The sequence below is a fragment of the Aptenodytes patagonicus genome, chromosome 5, assembly GCF_965638725.1.
Source record: "Aptenodytes patagonicus chromosome 5, bAptPat1.pri.cur, whole genome shotgun sequence".
NCBI classification, from domain to species: domain Eukaryota; kingdom Metazoa; phylum Chordata; class Aves; order Sphenisciformes; family Spheniscidae; genus Aptenodytes; species Aptenodytes patagonicus.
Window position 1 is genome coordinate 61,762,373 of NC_134953.1, and position 24,906 is coordinate 61,787,278.

A 24,906-nucleotide genomic window follows, 5' to 3' on the forward strand; every position below is an offset into this window, starting at 1 on the left:
AAAGTTTCATTTCTGTTCCTAGTTACCCGAGATGCAGCTCTTAATAAACTATGCTAAAATGGTGAAGAAAAACAGCGCTTCAGCTTGCTTAACCTTCATTAGATTTATTCAGGTGCTTCAAGTAGTTCCTGAGATCAAGCCAGAATGAAGAGATCCAAGCCAGCAGGATTCAGTGCTTATGCAGAAGCAGACAGTGTGTTAGTAATTTGACAGCGTTTCTAGGACCTGTCAGTCTCTGTCTGGAGACTGGCCATAACAATTCAATTGGCATGTGCTTTTTGCCAGATTAACATGTAGTAGGTCACTTGAATTCTCCCCTTATTGAGTTCATACCTTTCCTTTAATTCTCTCTCACAATAATCTGACAGTATTGATGGGAGGAAAGAAAAACTTTCTCTGTATTTAGGATGGTGGGCATTTTTAAGAGGTAGGTAGCATGGAGAATTTCAGTTTCATACTCTTTTTGATTTTCTTGTTTAACCTTTACCAATCAAATAATTTTTAACATACCATATTTTACTTGTGGCTGTGGTGGTGTAGGAGAGACTGCTTCCTTGATCTTTGCTAGCTCTTGAAAGTTAATAGTGATGGGCTGCTAGTGCACTGATAGCTTGGACTTCAGTGCGTTGCTGCAATAGAGGATTCAGGGCTGGATTTTCCAACTAGCTACATGATTAAGCCAAGCATAAAGGTAATTAAGGAAAAACCAAAATTAAATGTAATTAGGAAAAAAACAAAATACTTTTAAACTTTAATGCAGTCCAGCTGATACTCATAAAATTGTACTGCTATTTAGTTCATCGACAGTCAATACAGGGAATATTTTATTAATATTTCAATTTTCCTTTTCATTCCTTTATGTAACAAAACGCACAGTTAAGTTAGTTTTGTTGTTACTGCCTTTTATGTCAGTTTTCTTCAAGCTCTGAGGCATATTAGCAAATTCAAACATTTTAATGGCAAGATTAGATGACCTGTTAGGTGTCCTGTTAGGTGTATCTTAACTGTAGCAGCTATACCACTAATATCAAGGGTCTTCCCAGTAGGTGGGAGTGTTTTTCCCCCTTTTTTAACATAATGAAGGTTTTCCCATGCTAGGATTTTCTTCCCTAAATGTGCATACATTTTAAAATTTGGTCAGTGTGCCACAGTAACACTGGCAGTATCATTTGAAAATGTTAAGGCCCTTGTTTATTGTCTTAAAACACCTGGTAGTTGATTGCAATAAAGACTCCCCTTTTTAATTACGCTATAATTAATACAAAACAAATCAACAGGAAGTGCTACTTCACACAGCATGTTGGCAGTTTGCTCAAGTTTAAAAACAGTAAAAAAAATGTCAGTGAGCTTAATAAAGATTATTTTAGGAATGTTTTTTTTGTGGCTGCTGAAGTAATCAAATCTCAGATTATGGCTTCAGGACAGTTTTCCACCCACCATCCCTGTGTGACAGTTTTCATACATTCAGCCTCATTTTTCTTCCTTCTGAAAAGAAGAGAAATAAAATGTTTGAAAGTCCTAAAGAGGATAACAAATTGAATTGACCACTTACTGTTCCTGGCACTCAAATTTTATGATCCTTACCTCCCTAGTGATAGAATGAGCTATTCAGAAGCACTGTGTGAGAGTTACAGCTGATGAAATTTGGTAAAGTTCTTTCAAATCAGAAGAACTACACTGATTTACATCAAATGAGGGCTTGTCTGCTGTTGCTATGTTACGTTTGTAGCAAATGCTAATTCATTTTGGTGCATACAGATCCTCAGAGAAAAGTGAGAATTGTTATTGAGTGAATCCCACTGTGTCAAGCTTCAGTTTCTGGATTTCAGTGCAGGATGATCCTGGAGAGGACATGAAATCCTCTTTACGCTGTGACACAACACTAGAAAAATAACTCTGCTACAGCCTTAAAACTGGTCTGAGACTTCAGCACTCCCAATTTTGGGCTTGGCAGAGAACAGCACTTGACCGAGAACAGCAAGTGATTTTCATAAAGAAGCTCTCTGTTTGCAGCTCCGTTTTTTTTGTGGCAGGACTGTTGATCCAACAAGCTACTTACATGTGGTTGTCCCTTTTGAATGTAGTGTTTCTCATGTTTCATTCTTGCATAATTTGTTCTGTTGGGCTCTTGGATAAGGTGAAGAGATGGTAGAGAGAGGACTCTCCATGGGATGGTTCTGTCACTCACCGTTTATTGAAGAAGGAGCCTAGTTTGTTAGCTTGTACAAGATGCCCAGTCCTGACAACTAAAATTTAGGTGATAAGAATCCTATTCTCAGTCGCTGAACTCTAGTTGCCTTGCTTTTTCCAGACAGCAGAAATCCAGGGGAGTGGTTCATGTGCATCAAACTTTGAAATATTGCTCAAGCCTGTGTAGAGAACTAACTCTGTTCTTTATTGCAAAGATCATCTTTAGTTCAAAGAACAGATTGCAAATGACCTGTAAACATTGTGGGTGGCTGATTCTGCTAATTGGTATTTTTAGATAGAACTTTCTGGTGGAGATGGGAAGTCATACAGTACAGAGAAGGAAAATAGTACAGGTAGATGTCATTTGTTTTGTGGATCCAATAACACAAGAATAAATTCTCTTGATGAATACAGTGTTGATTTTCTTCTTTGTGGCTGGAAGTGTGTACATAATTTGCATGCAGACAATGATTAAAGCAGCTATAATATCAATTGTAATGTCTGTAATGGACTACTACCTCTGAGATTTTTTTCTTTGGTGGACTACGCTGTACTATCTTCGGCTGCTTCACAGTGATTATTTATTTATTTATTTGAAGATAAGTACTCTTGTGTTGAATGATAGTGAATGTATTTAATTTTCATGTGTGGACATACATTTTCATGAGAGAAGCTAACACTAGATTTTGCCAAGACTGTCTAGGGTTTGATTTGTTAGGAGAAACAGGCATCAAGAAACCACCAGGAATTGTGCTGGTTTCTAAGAAATTAGGGTATGTACGGTTTCTTCTACAAAAAACGTTCAGGAGATCAGTGTAGGGTTACTGTTGTGTATTCAGACAGTACTGGAAAAAACAAACAAATGGGAACCAGGATCTCTGAGGATTCCTTCCTGTTTTGGACATGAATGTTGCAGGTGTTAGGTAAAAAGAACAACAAGATTAGTTTGTAATAGCTCTCTATTACAAACAAGAAAGTTTGTAATAGCTCTCTAGTTTTCACATTAATAAAATGTGAAAAAGTTCAGCCTAGAGTTACAGAAGATTGCTATACAGGTTTTGATCACTGCTGATGTACTTCTGTTGGACTGCATCCTTAACATTTTAGTATCACTGCATGAGATAAGATGCAGATGTGACAACGTAGTGTATATTAATCTTGTAAAGTCCTTATGGGAGTCCTGATTGTTCCAGCAATTACTTCCTGTAAGAAGTTGGCTACATTGGGTGCATTAGGGAGAGCACAGTGCTAAATAGAATGAATAGTGTATTCAGATGTACTTTAGCTTGTACTTTAGTTGCAAAAAGTGGAGAAAATCTTGTCTGCCTGTCTTCAAAGTATGGGGGATGATGTCTGGAGGAACAGTTCCAATGCCTGACAATTAATAATAGCACTTTGTAGAGAAGCTTTTAACAGAAGACGAGCACATAGGTTACAGAGAGAACAGAGAACAATGTATTTTTTTGTGCTGTTTCTCATATGTTGAGATCAAATAACTAATTAATAGGAGGACAATTTACAAGGATGATGCAAGTAGAAAAGTTCTTCTAAATATTAATCTATTGCCTATATTCTTTATTGTTGTAATAAAAGCTTGAGAAGTAGACGCGGGAGACTGAAATGCCTTGCAACTTGTAGTAGAGTTCACAAAGTGCTTTTTTAAAACAAATTTCCCTTAAATGAAAAATGCTAGTGTAACGTTTTGGTGAGATGCTAGTAATAACTTGGATTGATTCTTAATGCATCTCTGCAGTGATGTGAGAAGACGACTTCTTAATCATGGTGCAGCAACTCAGTATGTCTGCAGTGCTCTGAAAAGAGCTTGGAGCTAGAGGAGTTACGGTTACTCATTCTGAGGAGCAAATACCGTGTAATGACTACGACAGCAGGGAGAAGGTCTAACTTACCTGTGGAGTATTGAACTAGGCACAGGAGAACTGAATGCTTGTGAGTGTAGGGGTCCGGTTGTGGTATGCAGCTGTTTTGCCTGAATGAATCAAGGACGTTTGTTCTCTCCATTTCTTTAAAGATTATTTTAAAGCTTATGAAAAAGATCTTAATATATGTTATGTATGTAATATATGTATTATATAAGATATATAAAAGCTTTTCTATAAAAGTAGGAATCACTAACAGGGTCTGTCTTATGGTTTCATAACAATATACCACACATAAGAAGAGAAACTCTTGAGTTTTGGCACCCAGAAAAGAGTCTTACTGACCCTTCAACCTCCAATCTCACCTGCCAAAGGTTACCTTTTTACAGTTAAAGAAGCCTATTACATTTTGTTGTTATAGCCTTAGAAGCTATGCTACAGTGTACCCAATATTATTTCAAAAATATAATGTGAGAAACAGATTAGGAAAGAGTCACAGTACAGAGAAGAAACAGTTGCTATTGTAGGTATAATGTGTTATTACCCAGGGCCTGCCTTTATCTTTACTGAATAATTGTATATTTAACTAGTAACTTGTGAAACAGTGTAATGGTCTGTTAATAAACTGGAGTGGGATACCTTTTAATTGTTGGTGTTTTCAAAGGTGTTATCTGCTGGCCGAAGTCTTCAGGAGCATGTGTATATGTAGATGAATATGTTATGTATTCTTTTTTTGAACAGCCCAATCTTTTTGTAGTACAAGGGCTTACATATTTCTGGCATTCAAAGACGTGACCTAATAACTCTGAATCCCCTCCTGTGATAATTCTGATTGATCACTGATGCATTTAAGACACCAATACAACCTGAAGATTTCTGCCATATGCCAAGAATTCTTCTATCTTGCTTATTTTGAAGAAGTGGAGTTCACAGATGTTCACAAAGATTTGTAAAACAGTTCCTTGTAAATCTTAGCAACGATTGTAAGTCAGACAATGTGTTGTAATGGAGACTTCAGCCCTCTTCATATTTTGTGAAAGCTTTTCCATACGTTTCTTCTTTTTGTTTTGTTCTTGCATGATTTTCTGGCACCTGTTGATGTTTGAAAGATTGTTGTCACATTTCAGTACAAAGGTTTGGGTAGAAAACAGCTTTTCTGATGTTAACTAATGTTAGCAGTTAACTTCTCTGGTATAGAGATGCTCTTCCTGCCATTAGGTAATCTTCATATATTATTGCTGTTGATTCAGTTGTGCATAGGAATGTGTTATGCTTAACATTAAAAACGTTACTTGCCCTTGGTTTTATGCTGTGGTAAAACAGACATTCCCATGCTCTTGTTTAATGCTTTACGCTGTTGTTGTGTGGCTGTAAATCTTACAGGCAGAGATTCTGTACTCTGGGGCTTCAGTTTTTCCTTGTACCCAAGTGAGCAGTAAAAAAGCTCTTGCTCTGCACAGAAACCTGTAGGCCTGTAAGCTCTGCATTTGCTTCTGACTTCAACGCTTTCATATGTATTGGATGTAGGTAGAAAATGTAACACTGCTTTCCGAAATGGCCTTCATAGCTTTCTAATTAGACATTTAGATTTCTTTTCTCTTGTGACAGAGTTTAAATGTTACATATTAGCAATAATGCTTAAATTGATGAAGTGTAAAACTAGTGAAATGGGTTACAGGGAAAGGAAGTGAAAATATTGTGAACCATATGCCCTAATTTATGTCGTCTTAGAAAATTTGTCTAATGAAATAAAGTATTTGAAATAATTCCACTTACAATATTCAAGAAGAGGTACAGCAGTAATGGTAGGATGATCTTGCTTTTAACATAGTAAGTAAAATACAACTCCTATTTTGTTTTGGGGAGGAAGAGTAACGACAAATCACATTGTGTTGAGATCCATATGCATCATCAAGACGTGATTTTTTTGTCCTTCCTATGGACAGGCTTACACCATTGGGTTTAACTGAGTAGCTGTGACAGCAGCTTCTGCTATGTTCTTTGTGACCCTAAATAGAGGCAAATGAGATGCATGTTCTTCATGTTAATTCTTAATCCCAATTTCCTGGGTACCACAAGTTAGTTCTCCTTTCCTCCTAGCCCCTTATCTGGACACAGCACCTCTCTTACAGATGATGACTGTCTCCATCCACTCTAATCCTCCCCCTCCCCTGAAGCCGTTTTTGCCTCTTGACTCCCAGGCTAAACTTCCCAAGTCCTCCATTACTAAATAGCAGTCATAAATTCTTCTCTTCTGGTTCTTGTGATACAAGACTTCACGTCAAAGTCTAATCCTCTCTTCTCTGGTCTGGTTCTTGTACCTTCTGCATTCGAATCCAGCAGCTTGCTGGGTGCCTTAACAGAAAGATGAACCTCTTGCTGTCAGTTCCACTGTTTCATGTAATTTCAGTTCAGAGCAGTAATTATAGGGATAGCCCATTTTTCAGGAGAACATTTATAGGAATGTGCATGCGCATTTTAGTTCCTTCTGGAGGCTGCAGGAGGGGTGATAGTGTAGAGGGATTTTAGTATAAAGGAGTTGTCACTAGACAAGTGTAAAATCTGTCACTTTTTATTTTAGGTATTTTTAGTTTTGGGGGTTTTTTTGTTGGGTTTTTTGGGTTTGTGGGTGGGTTTTTTGTGGGTTTTTTTCTTTCAGGATTAGCAAGAAAACCAGATTCATGATATGAAATCCAAATCTTACTCCCTGTTTCAAAACTCAGAACGCTTTTCAAATATAAGTTCATAATGATTATTTAACATGGTCAAAACACAATATTTTCCTACAGTCTAAATCTTGGAAGTGATTCAACTCATTCCTCTTCCCTCATGTCCTGAAAATCACTCTGAAGCAGGCACACTTGATGTGTAAAATTGTAGCCTGAACAGTTAAAAGTCTGGCAAAGTTGCAAGCAATTGAAAGGAGACTCTTACAGTGGGAAGTGCCAGGCAACGTTAATAATAGGTGGTGCTTCCTGCCTTAGCTTTGAGTAGAGAAAATTTAAATAGGTAACTTAAAGGGAATTATTTAGCAATGTTACTGTTTGTAGCAGCATCTCACTGAAAAGTTTGAGCAATTTATTTGAGATACCTGACCTTGAGATCAAAGATGTAAGAGGTAATTGGAAAGACTTATTGCGTACAGAGTGTGTACTCATTAAGGTACTCTGTGTCTAGTCATTTCAGTCAGACAACTGAAGGAAAAACCTACCTTCTTCTATCATAGAATCATAGAATCATTGAGGTTGGAAAAGACCTCTAAGATCGAGTCCAACCGTCGACCCAACACCACCACCCACTAAACCATGTCCATAAGTGCCTCATCTACTCGTCTTTTAAATACCTCCAGGGATGGGGACTCCACCACTTCCCTGGGCAGCCTGTTCCAATGTTTAACCACTCTTTCAGTAAAGAAATTTTTCCTTACATCCAATCTAAACCTCCCCTGGCGCAACTTGAGGCCATTTCCTCTCGTCCTATCGCTTGTTACTTGGGAGAAGGCACGTGTGACTGAATATTTTGAGAGCATGTGTTACAGCTGATGACTCCTGTGAGGTAGAGTGCAAAGGTCATTTGTACCAAAAGTCCTGTTGACTCCTGTTGACTGGGGAGAGCAAAATTTAAACTACACTGGTGTTTAGGCCTTGGTGAGAAGAGGATTTGAAATGTGAGGAGCTTGGAAAATGAATCTGACTTGATGAACTCTTATACTTGGGAAGTGATTGAGAGCTTCTGAAGAAGAAGGAATGCTGTACGTGTAGTCACAGCCCTCGGGCAAATCCAGATGTCTTGCCTTTTCTGTTTGTTTCACAGTTCTAATGCTACCAAACTACCCTGTGGTGATTCAAACGTGACTTATTAGAGTGTTCATAGCAATTGGTATGTCATTAGCAAGAATATAGTAAATGTATCTTCTGCCTCGTAATACCGGTATTGACTGTTGGCTTCAGTTTTCAGGAGCATATAAAAGTACCTGCACCTCTTATCTTTCGTATTCAGGAAAATCATGGTGTTTTTAATGGCTATACATGTACGAAGCATTTTGCTTAGGTAAATGAGTTGGGATGTGGTGTTGGAAAGTAGGGGGAGGAAGATACATGAATAAAAATATTATTACACTTCTTGGGCCCTCACTAGAGAATTCAAGACATGCAAATACTAAGTCAGTGAGTGGAAATGTCATCCTTCAAAAACATAAGAAATGCAAGGACCATGGTAGAAGTGTTGTTCACTTTAAGGTATCTGAGTTACAAAGAAAGCTTGTAGTTCATGGAATTGTTTCTATGAGCCTTGTAATATACTCAGGTTGTTCTTTATCTCCTACAGAGCATTGCAGAACTTGTTTCCCTGGTGGTGTCTGAAGTAAGGCTAGAAAAATCCTACCTGATCTTTAATAATCCCTCACATGCATGGTAATACTCCAGAATTGTACTATCATTGTATAATTTACACTTAAATCCTTTCATTGCTGTGCTCCCACCCTCAAAAAAATCCTTTAGTGTTATAGGGAGCCAGTGATTGCATACTTGAAGTACCTTGGCCTTGTTGCCAGTTTAGCCGTACCTGCTTAGACTGATTTATTGTGGGGTTTTTGTTTTGTTTTTTTTCAGAGAATAAGACTGAAAAATACACTTCTCCCATTATAGTTAATAGATTGAGGAAGTAATTTGCAGATTGGGAAACAATGGAACTCATATAATAAAAGCACTGCCTAGGTAATTCATAAGGAAGATAAACTTGTATTGTTAAGCTTGCACATTTTACTCTTATTTGTAGGCCATATATTGCTCTCCTGTGCTTTCCACCATTAAGCAGTAATGTTATTGCATTAGTAAAAAAGCACTGCTACTTTGACTGGCTTTCAAAAACACACACAAAATCAAATAATGTATTTTACTGAATTATGAAGAACTGTGTTATTTGTTTATAACCGCTCACTTAGTTATTGCTCTCAGTGCTCCATGTTACAATTTAATCACTGCTCTGCATCTCTGGAGTTCATGCAGGCTGGTGTGAGGCAGCAAAGGGACAAAGCAAAATGACTGGCAGTTAAGTGTTTCAATCAGTCAAGATACTGATTTATTTCTTTGAGGAGGAGTGTAAAGGAAATGAGAATGGCTGTTTTTTGTAACTGATGCACTGAATAGTCATCAGTTAAACTGTGGAGGTCATACATATAAGTTGAAATAGTTCCTGAGAAAGGAAAAAAAAAAAACAACCAACAAACCAAAAACCACTAGAGTATGTCTTGTCATCCACACTGCACACAGTCTTTGTGAAGCTTGTGATGTTCAGCATGTCCTGTAAAGGCAGCACGAAGGATGAGTCTGGAATCCTTTCACTTAAAGGATTTTCATTGCAAAATAAGTTATATGAAGAATTAAAACACAGGGTGTTAGAAATTCTTTGTCTGTCTACTTAGTATATACAGCTGCAAAGTTTTTAACTGTATTCAGGATGATTTTATGTGTTCATATTGCAAAGTGTTTGAACTGGAATGCCACTCGGCTAACAAATAAATCCTATCTCTTTGGAATGGGGCAGGTGATATGAATATCTGTGAAAATGGATCCTTATTGGAGTACAAATTATAACTCAACTAGAGCAAAAATAGGAGTAAAAACATTGGCGGAATTTTATATCTCTGCTTTAAGAATACGTATAGGTATGACTGAGATAGGGACAGATACATTAAAGTTTTCAGTGCCCACTTTAATGCAATAGAAATCACGTAATTTTACATCTCTCTCCACCCCTGGCTGAACTTTGTCCATTTAGTAACAACAATTTTTTTTTCTTACCCTGAAGTGCTGTTTTTAATCTGAAAAAAAAAACCCCAACCTTTGTAGATAGTCAAAGCAATAAATAGTCTATAGCAAACCTGACAGCATTAGATGGTATTTATAAGGTACAGAAAATTCAACCAAAGTTTTTTGCTAATGGTGAATAATAATTTCTTTTGCCCAATTCTATATTCCATCTGAACTCATACAGATATAAAATCCAGCAGAAGCAAGCAGGTGGTTTTGAATGAAATTAGGTCTTTCTAAGACTTTAAACCTCCAGAGCCCACTGAAAATCTGTGCTCGACAATCATTGCTTTTACAGCAAGAAAGATACCTTACCTATCAAGAGATTGCTTTAGTGGGGTATTCCCTAGAAAGCCCACTATAGCCTAGCCTATGTTTCATGATCTTTTTCTAACCTAAATCCTGAGGTTTTCAAACAGTTTCATAAAATGTATGAACTAAAATTTGATGAAAATGTGGCTACATACAAAAAAAATAGAACTACTTTAAGAGAAGCTTTCGGTGCTGACAATAGAGAAACTTTTCACTGTCTCATGGAAAACTGCATGGCTGAAACTGCGACTACAGAGAGAGAAAAGGTGACTTGCCTCTTGGTCAGAGGAGAAATTTCCAGGCTTGCTGCTAAATGCACTCTGGGGAAGTGAAGGTATCTGCGGCATGAAATGATAAAAACAGCCCTTGCTGTCGCAGTGGCTGGTTGGCAGAGAGAAAGCCCCAATTTTTAATGACACTGATTTCTGGATGTTTTATGCATGTTACATGTGCTGCATCCAAATGAATTGGTATTTATTTTGATGACACCCATTAAGACACAGATTTTTGAGACCTATTTTGTCTCTTTCTGAAGGAACATGCAAGATATGGTGATGGATGTATGATCACGATAGTTTTCGAAGATGAAGGAGAAGAGAAAGTGTGCTGTGGGCAGGAAACAGCTACTTCAGCATTTCTTTTCCCTTCTTCCTTTTTTTCTGAGCTAACAGTCCATTCAGTCTGAATACAGATCTATTCTTAATGTGTTGGACTGCATTATTTAGCCCACCACTGCAAGCCAAATTGTTATCCCTGGAGATAAAATTGCTAAGTTGGTTTAATGGAGCTTTGGAGCTTTGTTAATCTAGAATTTCATTTATATCTTCTCTTGGATCTGTCCATTGTAGGTACTTTGTGTTTATTAAGTACGATTTTGACAAAAAGACAGAAATATACACTAATAGCAGCTATTTAGCTAGCTCTTCAGTGCCCGGGAGAAAGCTGTTGAGGAGGCTCTTGTCTTCTAAGAAGCAGTTAGAACTTGCTGTTCAGTCCTGTAGTGCCTGTGTTCGCACCACATCGATCCTTTAGAAGTGAGACACTGAAGAAGTAGATCTCTGTAATGCTCCTTGGCTGCGAGTAATTTCTGAGAAATACAGAAAAAAATACCTGAGTGTTTTATTTATAATCTACTTAGTGGCTGCATTCCTTACTCCTGCATGTTTTGAATACCGTTTGCTAGAACGACCAGTTGAATACACAACCGACCGCTGGCTAAAAAGATCTGCAGTGGTTAAAAATACTGAGGTGTGCTTGCTGAGAGAGAGATCAAAATAGTCCCCTGGAAGATTATGGATAAGGATTACATAAAAGAGAGAATTTGCAAGTCTGGAATGTGTTTTTCCTACAGTATCTGTTTCCATTTTCTGTGAAATGACTTTCAATTTTTAGGTTATTTCACGTTTTGTTATAATCTCTCAAATGGAGAGCAGATTTGAGATTTACAGTCTGAAAATAGGTTGCAGCGGTTCTTCATGATGTTTGGAATGTTTGCAAGGTTTTAGCAGCTGATATGATGCAGATGAGTGCATAAAACAAATAATAGCATTTATTATCTATTTATGTATCTATATTGCCATTCCATTCCCCAGAACTGTGGACATGGATTGGGGCCCTCCTTCCCTTCAGTTTCCCTCAGTGGTGCTAGGCACTGTATAAAACCGAAAAAAACCCAAAACCTCTCTCTCAGAATGATTGATAGTAGAGACAGTAACTGTTTTCTGGTGAGGAAATACTAGAATGATGGGACTCCAGTTATCAGCTGGTCAGTGGTGTCAGTACTTGGATACCAACATCATCTATCCCTTTCTTTCTCTTTCATTAAATTGCACAATAAACGATGTATTCGAGGTGAAATTGTAACAACAGAGACTTGGCTTTGGAGAACTGTGTGGCACTGCTTTAGGAGGGCAGCCTAGACACCCCCTCCTCCGCCCCCCGAAGATGCTTGTTTGGCAGGAAAGTGTGGTGATGTAGCTAGAAAGGGTCAGAAATGGGATGAGTACAAGTTATTTAGTGGTTTAACAATATTACATGTGGTAGAAATGGTAATCCCGGTATTCATTCTCCTGCATCAAGGAGAGACATGATGAAAGAGGCCACTAAAATGGTTTTTGCAGTAGTGTTTTGGATGATTATGAATGGAGCAAGACTGAGATTCACAGACAAGAAGCTGTAGTAATTGACTTGTGAGACAATAGCTCACAGACAGGCTGTGTAGCTTTTAAGCTGACTTGTGGATCAAGATGTTCATAATATTGTACTGAACCTGGTCACTCAGTACTGTCTCTAAAGAGGGAGGGGGAAAAAGTTTTTATAACTGTGATAACCTCTTAGCTTTCCTATTTTCTTCAAGCACTGCATTCAGTAGACCTTTCCAGGTTGAATTTTGCATGATGCCTGATCTGCTGCAGCTGCATGTAAGCTCTGGCTACTGAGCAAAGTAACCATCTCACCTGACTTGAGTAAGACTTACCATGGGCAGTAAGTCTTTCTGTAACAGTTTTTTGTAGGATCAGGCTTCTGTTTGTGGGATTTGTTTGTGTATTTCTTAATGGAAGAAGAAAAAGTTCTGTATTACCTGGAAAATGTTGAGCGTTTAAAGCTTTCTGCTTGCTAACAGGTTTCTAGTTTGTATTTGTTTTCTAATAAATATCTATTCTTTCCTAAATTATTCTATCTCCTCAGAGCAATCTTCAGCTAAATGTGAGGACGGATTTGCACCATTAGCATATATTGTCTCGAAGCTGAGATTTGCGTGACGGAAAATGTGATTGTTGTGATGTAAGGACAAAAGGTGGTCTTGCCCATATTGCCATGTTTGTCCATAATTTACGTATTTCTTTCCTATTAGTTTCAAAGCATTTCTTTCTAGTCGGGAGCTAAATGGACCCATTCAGTGTTTACATTTATGCAAATGATCGTTGTGTCACTAGGGTTGCAACATTAAAAAAAAAAAAACAAACCACAGTGCCAGGTATTTTACATGCCTTTGAGTGTTAAAGTGATTACAATTACCTACATAAAAGGAGTTGCTTTATTAATTAATTAACTTGGAGAAAAAAGGCTAGTGACTCTCTGAAGGAATATCAATAACTGAAACATTAATTATGCAAATAAGAACTGTCTTTACTGTTCATTATTCATAGTTTAACATGAAAATTGCCTTTTAAAATAATGCTTCATTCATATATTTCAATAAATAATCTGCCTGGGCTGTCACTTGGATCTAGATTTTGAGACAAAGACTCTGCAGTGACATTGATACAGACAGACCACTCGTTACCTGTGGCACTTGTTCAAGTCACCAGTACCCAGTTCCTAATTGCTGGGCTGGTATTTTTTTGAAGGCTTGCTCTCTGAGGCAGCAATCCCCTTTGTGAATGAGTTCTGGCAAAATTTGTATTCAGTGAGACAGAGTTACTGCATTTCATAGGTGAGAAGGGGGGGAAGAAGCAGCAAAACATTTGAAAAGCTTTTGTGGCTTTCTTGTGGTTTCAATATGGAGGCTGTAGCAGAGTTCTGAGTCCTGTTCTAGGCTGTTAAGTTGTGGGATTGTCTTTTTCTTTGGCGAGTCAGTAGAGGTAGTACCAAGGCAAACAAATACCATAAGGAAAGCAAAGTTAGACCACGTGTTTGGTAACTCTGAACTTACGTGCTCAGTAAACTTGTTGTTCCTTTTTACATTTGAAAATGTGACTATATGCCACCTGTCAAGTGCTGCAGGTGATTTCATGCAGATTGTGAGAATACTGTCCTTGTGAAGAGCTCTGCCTTTTTATTTTCTAAAGTTTCACAGAGTGCATTAGCAAATTCTGATGAAGGATTTCCTTTTCGTATCCCTAAAGACAACAGTCAAAGGTTTCCAGGGCTAGTTCTCACTCAGGTGTCCGTAAGTATTCCTACAACAGGAGAGAGAAGAGGAGCTGTGTTTTCTTTTTCATCAGCTGAAAGGCTGTGCTGCGAATAATCTTGTTTTTGTTTTGAGTATGCAGACAAAAAGTAGTAGCTATGCAGTCCCAGAAAATCTTTTACTCTTCACTCCCTGAAGATTCAAACATACCCGCTTATAAACATAAGACATTAAGATTTCCTTTTTTTTAATGCCCTAGAACTTGCTATGCCAATAGCAGAAAGGGCTGATGAAGAAGTATGCCACTCCCTTCCCTTGTAGTGTGATGAATTGTGGAAGTCCTGATTGAAAATTCTAATCACAGCCTTGCAGTCCTTCAGATCAGAACCCTTGACAGTTGATTCACTCCTTTTCATGCCTGCTCCCTCTGACTGCTTCTGGTGCCTCTTATGCATGAGTCTATCATTAGCACACAAAGCATGATGGATTGGTTGGGGTACCTCTATCCTTAGAACCTGGGAAATGCTTCTTTTTCAGAATCAAAGAACCTGTGTGTGACATCGTCATGAATGAGAGAAGAAAGTAATACAGTATTGGATGTGCCTGTTTGCTGCCACTGTTTAGAGAGAAAATGATGCGTTATGGGGAATGTAAGTATATGGCCTGCCTGTTTGGGTTTTTTACTCCTCTCTAGCGAACTGTGCAGGAAATCATGGAACTTAAACAATGAATAAGCTGAGTCCAGCAAATGCATGGAAGCTGTAATACTTTTTGGAAATCTGAACTGTAAACGCTTCCAAAATTCTACTTAAAGATCAGCCTGTTTATGAAATCTCTTAACTTTCAGTGTGCTCTGATTATGATGATTAGGAATAATTGCTTTTGGTGCTGACTGTGGACTTCATTCACTTTCATGGATTCTCTTCTATAGATGTTTTCAACAGGAAATTTTTCCAAATGTTTGCAACTGCAAATGCAGATGTTAAACTTGCAAATGCTTTTATTCATCTGTGTGACTTGGCATTTAATATTTCAGTGAAAAAGACAGTTAAGTTTTGGCTCCAGTGAAAGATTGATAGGAACAATTTTCAAATGTGGTATCAAAACAAAGTGAAAATATGTCATGTTCAAATACAGAGCTCTGATGCGTCATGTCGTCTTGTAATAAAAGAAATAGCACTACAAACCTGACAGATTTGCAAGAAAATGTTTTTAAATTTATGATGATTAGTTTTCAAGATGAACTGCAATAAAAAAAAGTGTTAGTAGATACTTAAAGAAGGTAAGGGGAAGCAGCTTTCTGAAATGAAAACAAGCAGGTAATGATAAGGCTGCCTTCACTTTTATATCATGCTTTCTAAAATTTGTGCAGTGAGTAAATTGATATTCTGGCTGCTGCAGCTGGCAATAACAGCTACTCATGCAAGTGTAACATCTTGTGGAAATTCCACTTCTTGGATTTGTACTTTTGCTTTGTACCGGTTGTCTCAGAAATAGGAGTAACACAAAGCAGAACTGAAGATTTTCTACCAGGACTGATGATTCTCTCTGAGCCATCAAAAGAAAACAGCACTGAACCTAGTGAGAAAACGAAAGTAGCTCTGTAGCTCCTTGAAAGAAAACCAAACTTTTCTGAATCTCAACATGTTCATTCATCTTGAGCACTTGCCACTTGAAGATTTACTTCGTTTTGCATTAGGACAATTAAGTGCAAAGAATATTGTTTGGTAAGATACAAACTGATTTATTTAAACATTGTTAGGTAGTATTGGGCTAAACCCATGCCTTGATACCATTTATACTTAGCAAGAAGTCAGCCATACATGCCAAGTGCTTAAGTTTTATTTGTATTGATTTAGGTTTATTTCTAACGGTAGGGTTCCTTGCTTCACTTCTTTCCATTTCATTGTGTTTGCACAGATGCCTTGGCAATCGACAGGTGCAGAATAGCTTTATGTACCCATTAGTACAATGTAGTTGCTGGCAAATGTGATTTAATGGAGTGAATGAAGGAACTATACACTGGGACAGATCCTGGGTCCAGTGTAAATTGGCATAGCTCCATTGCACCAGCATAGCTGTTTTGAAGTTGTGTGTTCCATGCTGTTACAGATCAGAAACTACATTAAACTGGGTGATGATTTGCATGTTAGCTCTTTCTTTGGTAGCATTTAGCTTAACCAACACTTGCTTTTTGAGTTACAAATTCCCAGTTGAAGACTGTCTTAAGTAGATATAGGCTTTTGTATACACACACACACACACGTATAGACCATCTAGTCAATATATAAAGTAATATATTGAAACAGTGACATTATTTTGCTACTTACTTGAGCATGTGTTTAGCAGTTTTTCCCCCTGCAAGGCCTCTGTGCTGTATATGTCTCTTGTAGTATCAATTCCTGCCAAATGCAAAATGGTAAAATGGTATCACTCCCTAGCAGTTAGCCTTACTTTCCTTTATTTGAAGAAACTGCATTGCTATGAAAACTGATACAACTTTTGCTCGTGTCAGTTTGTCTGCTTTTTTAGTCAAATCTATAAAAATGTGTATATATATGCACAGAACTGATGTTTCAGATGTTTATTTTAAAACTAGGTGCTGAAATATATATTTATGCGTCTAATTAAATGAAACTGCTACTAGTGGTTCATGCTTTGGTGGGACCTGATTGTGCTCAATGTTTCTTTATATTGGGTATCTTTTTAACAACTGAGGCTGCATTTCCATGAGCAGCTCATTGCTGTCAAAAGGGCAAGCCTTACTCATCTCCTGTGCATGCCAAACTGTTGGGTCTCTCCTGTTTAGCAGCTGAGAAGACATTTCTGTTAGAAGATACGAGAAACTTTTGGAAAGAGGGTATTAAGAGGGAAATGGGATGCATTGTGACTGAAGTGTGAGAAAGAAAGGAATGAGCTTTTATGGTGTGTTTGGGCAGAGAACTAGCTTTGTCTTAGGCCAGAAGTGAGCTTTCAGGTTGGACATGGGGGAAAAAGCTTCAGAAAGGATGTGAGCTGTACTTTTTCAGAACAGGAGTTCAACAGGGGAAAAAAAAAAGTATCAATGTCGTGTTATTTTGAAACAGCTAAAATGCATTTAAAAGGAGATGTTAGAGTTATCATTAGCACTATAAACTTTTAGGTGGGAATGTTTTATTTTGGTAAGAAGTTACATGGGAAACCCCAGCAATTGTCTGCCAACCGTTAATTTCAGGCACTTTGAGGACACCGGACTTGCAGTACCATCCTCATCTTCAGCAGTGCTCCCTCTTCTCTGTTAAAGAAACACACTTGATGGTCCTAGGATTTTCCCTGGTACCCTTGGGACAGTGGGTGTGCAGCTCAAAAGCAGTCTTTTGTCTGCAGATTATAATTTAAGTTCACTTGGTAGATAGTAGAAAAGAAAAATTCTAGAAACCGTTTTGGTGAGAAATAATTTTGAGCTGGGGTTACTGTCTGAAGATAGATCTGAATGTGCTTGTCCAGTTATATTACGTTTTTTCAGCAGAGATGCATGTCATGAACAAGGTCTCTGCTGGTCCCTATCAGGTCCCTATCTTACTGTGCACAGAGAAAAGAAAAAAACAAGGCCCATCTGAAGAGCATAAGGATCCAAAGATAAAATTACTATAATAAGCAGGTGAAGGAGAAAAATACTGAAGCAGATGAAATGTGTATGCAAGTGTACAGTATATTGTGGTTGCTGCCTTTAGTGCACTTCATAATGGCTTTCAAATGCAAACAAGTTGCTTTGGTCCTCAGTCCTTAATATCAGGAATTGGTTTTATCCACCAAGATCCCCAGAGAATAACCAAGATCATGCTGAAACTGCATGTTTTTTTCCTCCAACTAATGCCAATATCTATGCTGGGGGAAAAAAAAGTAATCTGTCCTTTGCAGATGCTTGCAGCTGTGTGTTTTATCCATAACCATAGAAGGAGAATGCCTGTGTTTTGTGCTTGTCTAGAGTGCATGTCGCTTTTCATATGGAATCAGTATTTGTAGGGGGAGTATCTTTCATCAGCACATACATATTTTCATGTGTTCAGTAGAGATTAGCATTAATTAGTTTCTCAAAATTAAAATACATATGGATTTCCAAAAGTTGACATGTATTAGGTAAGACTTTCAAATGACCACAAGAAATTTAATCATGGTGCTTCTGTCATTTATATGCTCTACTTCGAATGTCAGAATCCTGGTATCTAAAATGTGTCAGATGACGTTCTGTACATCACTTAACAACTGAATAGCCTATACATTTACCGCTTACCATTTGAAAAGTATTATACAGTCATCCTACGTGGGCTTGTTTATACTGGGGCCATTTTCCATTCCCATTGAATGCTTTGTCCCCACTCTGGAATTGCCAATAATCCATTGATGATTCACTTTCACCGAAACCTGAATTTTTCACCATCTTAGTTTGTTTTAGAAATGAGAATACTCTGGAAGACTTTCATGATCATGACTGATCAATTATACTGTGGCATTTACATTTGGATAGAATTCAAAGTTTCTTAAGCATAAATATTCACAAACATACGATGTCTCATGTGAATGTGGTGTTTAGTGATTCTGTTGTCTGTTAGCACCTGACATGAAGTGACCAGAAAAGTGTATTCATTACTTCCAATAACAATTGGATTATATCTCTTTTGCAGTTTCTGACAAGTTTAGCTATCAAATAACTTGTAGTTATTTACCATCTGAGCTGATAAAGCTTTACAAGTTTTGGAAGTTAATTCAGAGAACATTTGAGTTGTACTTACCGCTGATGAAGTTCTATACATAGTAGGCTGAATGATACTTAAGGGTGTAAAGCTTCATGATTGTTTGTCTTAAGGATTTACATTGTCTGTGGTTACACACAAAATCTAGTGGTCTAAAGGCATTAGCAAAGTAGGGTCTTTCTAATAATCTCTTCTCTCAGTTCTGTGTTTTGTATGTGTTAACTTAGATTTTCTGATATGTTTAAATCAATGAAATTTCATCTAAGTATTCTATTACATAAGCATTGTCAGAAAAGATGTCATAAAATGAATGTACATATCCAAATTACTCTTTATTACCATGTAGAGTTGCAATTCTGGCCTTTGTAGCTGTACCAAAGTTAACTTTAATCTAGGCAGCAGGAGTACTTACTGTTCATGTCCCAACTGTGACAGCTCAGGTTTCAAGGAGGCTGTGCAAGCCTGCCTGCCACTGTCAGTGCTCACTCTTCACAGCCTTATCTTGGCTAGTTCAGTTTCTGACTTAGTTATATTCACACAAGCTGCATTCCTATTATCTAGGTGTATGTGTAGATGATTCTTACTGCAACTGGAGATTTTAAATGCAAACTCATCAAATTTTAATATCACCGAAACTAAGCTAGTTTGTGGATCTTCTGCGTGGTCTTGTAGTGGTCCTGTGTGTGAAGGTTATCCTCTTGCCTCCTACTGCCTGCTGACAGACAGTGGTGCATTTGTGTTGGGTTCCATTGACTTGTCTGGAGTTTTGCATAACACTGGAATTGGCCTGAAGAAAGAGTTGCAAGATTTTTTTTTTTTTTTAAAAACCTGTAAATATGTTTCACTACATAGACAATGTGGTTTCTGTTTTCAAATTTTAACAAATACAGAATTCCTGATGTCCTTTGCTTGCAAATCTACTGTGAAAGGCTTCTTATTTACAAAATAAGGTGATATTTATGATCACTGTAATGCAAGTATGTAACTTCTTAGCACAAAAAGAAAATACTTGTAAAAATAGGTTGATATTTGAGATTAGTATTCTGAATCCTATCAAAAGTGCCTAAATTATGTTCACCTCAGGGACTTAACATTTTGACATTTACAGCTGGGCCTTTGACTTTATAGTTTGTGACCTGCATGTCCTGGACTATATCATATCTGGAATCTACAGTTTGAAGATGGAGTCCATCTGTGCATGCAAAAAAAAATTTATGAATTTATTTTTAATAGTTCACTATAAATACTGTCTATACCTTAATATAGTTCTCATCTGTGATGTATTATCAATATTGATATAGTTATTAGATTAGAATTATTAAAGTATTAGAAATAATTTGAATTAAAGAGTGATTATGGGTTGCAGATCATATGTAAAAACTTCCAAAGATAATGGAAAGACTCCCATTGAAGTTAGCTGACTTTGATGTCACTGTATGTTATTTCTTCTGATACTTAAATCATAGAATCATAGAATCATTGAGGTTGGAAAAGACCTCTAAGATCGAGTCCAACCGTCGACCCAACACCACCACCCACTAAACCATGTCCCTAAGTGCCTCATCTACTCGTCTTTTAAATACCTCCAGGGATGGGGACTCAACCACTTCCCTGGGCAGCCTGTTCCAATGCTTGACAACCCTTTCGGTGAAGAAATTTCTCCTAATATCCAATCTAAACCTCCCCTGGCGCAACTTGAGGCTGTTTCCTCTCATCCTATCACTTGCTGCTTGGGCGAAGAGACCGACCCCCACCTCGCTACAACCTCCTCTCAGGGAGTTGTAGAGAGCGATGAGGTCTCCCCTCAGCCTCCTTTTCTCCAGGCTAAACAACCCCAGTTCCCTCAGCCGCTCCTCATCAGACTTGTTCTCCAGACCCCTCACCAGCCTCGTTGCCCTTCTCTGCACACGCTCCAGCACCTCAACATCCTTCTTGTAGTGAGGGGCCCAAAATTGAACACAGTATTCGAGGTGTGGCCTCACCAGTGCTGAGTACAGGGGCACGATCACTTCCCTACTCCTGCTGGCCACACTATTTCTGATACAGGCCAGGATGCCATTGGCCTTCTTGGCCGCCTGGGCACACTGCCGGCTCATGTTCAGCCGGCTGTCGACCAACACCCCCAGGTCCTTCTCTGCCAGGCAGCTTTCCGGCCACTCTTCCCCAAGCCTGTAGTGCTGCATGGGGTTGTGGCCGAAGTGCAGGACCCGGCACTTGGCCTTGTTGAACCTCATACAGTTGGCCTTGGCCCATTGATCCAGCCTGTCCAGGTCCCTCTGCAGAGCCTTCCTACCCTCGAGCAGGTCAACGCTCCCGCCCAACTTGGTGTCGTCTGCAAACTTACTGAGGGTGCACTCAATCCCCTCATCCAGATCATCAATATTAAACAAGACCGGCCCCAGTACTGAGCCCTGGGGAACACCGCTCGTGACTGGCCGCCAACTGGATGTAGCTCCATTCACCACAACTCTCTGGGCCCGGCCGTCCAGCCAGGTTTTGACCCAGCGCAGAGTACACCTGTCTAAGCCATGAGCCGCCAGCTTCTCTAAGAGAATGCTGTGGGAGATGGTGTCAAAGGCCTTGCTGAAGCCCAGGTAGACCACATCCACAGCCTTTCCCTCATCCACTAGGTGGGTCACCTGGTCATAGAAGGAGATCAGGTTGGTCAAGCGGGACCTGCCTCTCACGAATCCGTGCTGGCTAGGCCGGATCCCCTGGTTGTCCTGCACATGCCTTGTGAGCGCCCTCAAGATGAACCGCTCCATAATCTTCCCCGGCACCGAGGTCAGGCTGACAGGCCTGTAGTTCCCCGGATCCTCCTTCCGGCCCTTCTTGTGGATAGGCGTCACATTGGCAAGCCTCCAGTCGTCCGGGACCTCCCCCGTTAACCAGGACTGCTGATAAATGATGGAGAGCGGCTTGGCGAGCACCTCCGCCAGCTCCCTCAGCACTCTCGGGTGGATCCCATCCGGCCCCATAGACTTGTGAGTGTCCAGGTGGCATAGCAGGTCATTGACTGCTTCCTCTTGGATTATGGGGGGTTCATCCTGCTCGCCGTCCCCGTCTTCCAGCTCGGGGGGCCGAGTACCCTGAGGATAACTGGTCTGCCTGTTAAAGACTGAGGCAAAGAAGGCATTGAGTACCTCAGCCTTTTCCTCATCCTCGGTGACAATGTTCCCCCCTGCATCCAATAAGGGATGGAGATTTTCCTTGGCTCTCTTCTTTTACAAATATATTAATGACAAGCTTTTTTTGTTGTCTCTAACGACAGCGGCCTGATTGCGTTCTAGCTGGGCTTTTGCCTTTCTCATTTCCTCTCTGCACGACCTAACGAGATCCCTGTACTCTTCTTGAGTCGCCTGCCCCTTCTTCCACAAGCGGTAAACTCCCCTTTTTTTCCTGAGTCCCAGCAAGAGCTCCCCGTTCAGCCAGGCCGGCCGTCTTCCCCGCCCGTTCTTCTTACGGCGTACGGGGACAGCCTGCTCCTGCGCCTTTAAGACTTCCTTCTTGAAGATCGTCCAGCCTTGCTGGACCCCTTTGCCCTTCAGGACCGTCTCCCACGGGACTCTGTCAACCAGCGTCCTGAACAGGCCAAGTCCGCCCTCCGGAAGTCCATGGTTGTGGTTTTGCTGCCCCCCCTCCTCACTTCACCAAGAATGGAGAATTCTATCATTTCATGGTCGCTAAGCCCAAGACGGCCTCCGACCACCACATCTCCCACCAGTCCTTCTCTGTTAGTAAACAGCAGGTCGAGCGAGGCACCTCCCCTGGTAGGCTCAGTTACCAGCTGTGTCAGGAAGGTGTCTTCCACACACTCCAGGAACTTCCTAGACTGCTTCCTCTCTGCCGTGTTGTATTTCCAGCAGATGTCCGGGAAGTTGAAGTCCCCCACGAGAACAAGGGCTAGCGATTGAGAGACTTCTGCCAGCCGCTTGTAGAACGCTTCATCCGCCCCTTCGTCCTGGTTGGGTGGTCTATAACAGACTCCCAGCAGGATATCTGCCTCGTTGGCCTTCCCTCTCATCCTTACCCATAAACACTCAACTGTATCATCATCACAATCGTTGAGCTCTATACAATCGAAACACTCCCTAACATACAGGGCCACCCCACCGCCTCTCCTTCCTTGCCTGTTCCTTCTGAAGAGTCTGTAGCCGTCTATTGCAGCACTCCGGTCATGAGAGTCACCCCACCATGTTTCTGTGATGGCGACTAAGTCGTATCTCTCCCGCTGCACAATGGCTTCCAGCTCCTCCTGTTTGCCGCCCATGCTGCGTGCATTGGTGTAGATGCACTTGAGCTGGGCTATCGATTTCGCCCCCGGCATCGGCACGCCACCCCTTAGCTTATCTCTAGTGAGCCTGGTTTTATCCCCTTCCCTTAAGGCTGCAGTTGTGCAGTCTAGTATGCATGAACCACATTGTAAGAATGGGGATTTAGGATTTGTCTAATATTCTGATATGTACTTTGATGAGATGAGCTAAGTTCTTAGTGGAGATTTTAGTTTACCTCTTAAATTGGAGAAATGTTTTTCCTCTGAAGACTGAGTGTAGAGTATTTCATCAGATTTTGTATGTGTTGAACTTTTCTATTTTTCAGTGGAGCAGCTCATACACACCCTCTGTACTTGCTCAAAGGGAAATTTGTGTACTTGAAAGTTTTGTGAAGACACTTTGCATGTTCAGAAAGTTGACCATGTAAACTCAGTGTATGTGCCTAGTGGTAATTGCTGGGAAAATAAAAAATGCCGAGAAAGCTAAATTTCCTTCCTGCTCTGCCGTTGTTTGGTGGGAGTTAACGAATCATTTTTGCAATAGGGGATTCAATATTCTAGCTTCCTTTTTATTTTGTACCTTGGCAAATACAGGCAGACCAATCAAAAGAGACATTGTCAGATTACACGTGAAGTCAAGATTTGTACTTTCCCAAGGAAAATGTGCATTTCTATATAGACCATTTTACAGTCCAATACCAGAGTTTATTAAATATTAAAAATGTGATCTGTAATAAAAATGAGAAAAATGTATTGATATGTTCATCTTTTAAGCAATAATCAGTGTGGCTTGTCTTAAATGGTCTAGACTTGCATTTTAATATCTAGTGACAAAGTGGAAAGGCTGTACAAACATATGGTACTTCAATTAATAGGGGCAATATTAAGCTTTGAAAGTCTTCTGGAGCTTTTGTCTCTGTTGGAGCACTCTCTGTGCTGTGAATCTTCCCTAATAGTTACAGCAAATGAATTAAAATAGCCTTTGGGCTATTTTGTTGCACTATGTTGTTGGGCAAAAATTAATCCTGTGCCATTTTGCATTTGCTGTCTGTGAATCAAACTGTGAAAGCTAATTTAAAAACTTTCACACTTGACTTGAATGAGGACTGCCAGTGCTTGGAGAATGTTAAATTGAACACAATTAGCTCAGAGTGGACTAGCTTAGATATACCTATCAGCCTCAAAGTGCCTGGGCTTAATGACTGCTCTGATAAACTAACACAGAGGTTACAGAAAAGAATTTAAAGGCATTAAGTTGCTACTAAAAACTTACCCTGTATAGAATAGATCTTTAAAACCAAAATACTTTGTACACCGAAGAGTAGGGGCCCTATTGTCAGGGAGGTGGTGAAGCCCTGTGGAAAGTTACATACAGCACAGTGCTCCATCCATGAAAGGGAAACAAAACAACTGATGAACCTGCTCAGGAATTTTAAAGGCATAAATAATGTAAGTATAATACATTGTAATAGCAATAAATCGCTATTTATGGTCTCTGAAGTAGTTGGGTGTCATAGATATTTAAAGAAGGTTTTTTTTTTTTCTTCCCTCTTCTTTTTCTTGGAGAAGACTGCCTGCAGAGTTTTATCTCCAGGTGCTGAGTGAGGTCTCAGCTCAAGTTATTCTATGAGGATTGTAGTAAGCAACCACTGAACTTCCTAGTGGAGAGAGACCCTGATGGTAAATTTAAAAGAACCGAGTCTGTAAATTAGCATTCTACATGTCATCCATTCTTATGTGAGCAACAAGAATTGTGCAGACAACAGCAACATTTTTAGTTAATGAACCCAGCGATAAGCACTATTCACACTTAACATGTTTACAGGGGGTAACGTCCAGTCAAAAACTTCCATTAATT

The 24,906-nt window shown here is 39.5% G+C and overlaps 1 protein-coding gene across 24 annotated transcripts in view; it reads left to right on the forward strand.

The window, feature by feature from the left end:
- Positions 1 to 24,906, forward strand: part of DAB1 (DAB adaptor protein 1) — a 484,695-nt gene that overhangs the window by 314,125 nt on the left and 145,664 nt on the right. For 21 of the 24 annotated variants that reach the window (XM_076340092.1, XM_076340090.1, XM_076340089.1 and 18 more), the window contains one exon: positions 14,580 to 14,692. The exons of the other annotated variants lie outside the window; for them this stretch is intronic. The gene's annotated coding sequence lies outside the window, so the exon portion shown is untranslated. The remainder of the gene's footprint in view (positions 1 to 14,579; positions 14,693 to 24,906) is intronic. 24 annotated transcript variants of the gene reach the window in all.